Source organism: Octopus bimaculoides, chromosome 11 (genome assembly GCF_001194135.2).
Source record: "Octopus bimaculoides isolate UCB-OBI-ISO-001 chromosome 11, ASM119413v2, whole genome shotgun sequence".
Lineage (NCBI taxonomy): Eukaryota > Metazoa > Mollusca > Cephalopoda > Octopoda > Octopodidae > Octopus > Octopus bimaculoides.
Genome location: NC_068991.1, coordinates 74,444,282 through 74,446,261, shown reverse-complemented (window position 1 = coordinate 74,446,261; position 1,980 = coordinate 74,444,282). Strand labels below are relative to the sequence as shown.

General features: G+C 35.6%; 1 protein-coding gene across 1 annotated transcript in view; it reads left to right on the top strand.

Annotated features, from left to right (window-relative positions):
* Nucleotides 1-1,336: 1,336 nt before the first annotated feature.
* LOC106867570 (solute carrier family 22 member 6) overlaps nt 1,337-1,980 on the top strand; it is a 68,537-nt gene continuing 67,893 nt past the window's right edge. The window contains exon 1 of the mRNA XM_052972011.1: nt 1,337-1,471. The gene's annotated coding sequence lies outside the window, so the exon portion shown is untranslated. The remainder of the gene's footprint in view (nt 1,472-1,980) is intronic.

The following is a 1,980-nucleotide window of genomic DNA, read 5'->3' as shown; positions in this document are numbered from 1 at the left end:
ATCTGCGATCCATGGGACGAGCCGTTTTAACGATGCGTCCTGCCCGAAGCTCGTCGAAACGCCGGTGTTAAAACGTGGGTAGCTGATGAAGTAGAATGTTCTCTATGTGGCTCGTGTGTTCTCGTCTACGTTTGTTTGCAATGTCCTGTACCCAGATATGCACCTATACATACAGGTGGATGTCGGTATGCACATACCTGTACGTATATATGCATATACTAATTTACTATTTGTTTATATATATATATATATATATATAGTTTTAGGGAAAAGAACCAAGGTTCATGAACTCATCGATGAAAATCCAGTCACATATAGAAAAATTAATAAGTAAAAGCACAATAAATAAGCGTAATATAATACAAAGTAAAAATCATAAAATAATGATGATAATAATAACAATAATAATAATAATAATAATTTTGTCCAACACCTGTATGTGCTTGTATGTGTGTGTGTGTTTTTATATATGTATGTATGTGTGTATGTGTGTATGTGTACACGCATCTGCATATATATGAGTATCCATGTATATATATATATATATATATATATATGCATGCAAATCAATACGTCTAATTCATGTTTACTTTCTCGTGCATATGCACCAGATTAAAAGTCGCACTCAGCTTGGATTGTCAAGCTAACTCCTGCGGAGGACTAATTGGCACCCTGCCTTATCAGAGATAAATAGCATAAATAGTATACACTTTTACTCTCTTACTTGTTTCAGACATATGACTGTGGCCATGCTGGAGCACCGCCTTTAACCGAACTAATCGACCTCAGGACTTATTCTTTGTAAACCTAGTACTTATCCTATCGAACTCTTTTGCCAAACCACTAAGTTACGGGGACGTAAACACACCAACATCAGTCGTCAAGCGATGGTGACGGACAAATACAGACACACAAATACATACATACGTATATATATATATATATATATATATATATATATATATATATATATATACACGACGGGCTTCTTTCAGTTTCCGTCTACCAAATCTACAAATCACAAGGCTTTGGTCGGCCCGAGGCTATAGCAGAAGACACTTGCTGAAGGTGCCACATAGTGGGACTGAACACAGGACCATGTGGTTAGGAACCAAGCTTCTAACTACACAGTCATGTCCCGGTGATGTTTGATCAGAGGTTAAGGACGGATGAGAATTAATTCTGTAACGCAATCATTCTATTGTTCCAATTCCAAGTTGAATTCCAACTGTTGGCCAGTTTGTTCGAAAATTCTTATCCCGACGTAAAATTAACGAAGCGAATGTCATTTATCTCCCCTTTGATCTCTGACGTCATCTGACAAACGCCAACAAAGATGACGTGAATCAGCCAAGCTTTACTTGCTAGAAGTAGGAACACAAATGTTTTTAAATCAGATCCTATAACTGGATGTTCAAGAACCAAATGGCGGGCAGATTTTCAATCCCGGGACCATTCTGATTCCAAAAAGGTATAATATGTCCATGTAGAGCAAATGTAGGCTGAGATACAGGAGTTCCAGCAGACAAATTTTCGCTGTTATTATAACAGATGTACGAATTTTGTGGGATTTGTTTTGGTACGTGTATGTGCGTATGCGTGTGTGTATATGTGAGTATGTGTATGTGTGTGTGATGTCACGCTCAATATCCTTTTTTGTTGTATTTCTTTTTCCCTCTGTGTTTCTTATTTATTTATGTATTTGCTTATTGAACGACATAACGCGTAAAATTTTGAATTTTTTGAATTATCCACGTGACATTATTATCATTCGTTCTAGAATATTCCATAAGGAAATATATTTATTTATTTAACAGCTATATAAACAACTATATAAATTTATCAACAGCTATATAAACACACAGACCTTCAACCTGAAATGGTGTGATAAGTGACAATGAACGAAACTCTCGGAACATGACTCACTCTGATACTTCTGCTAAACGTTAATATATATATATATATATATATATATATATA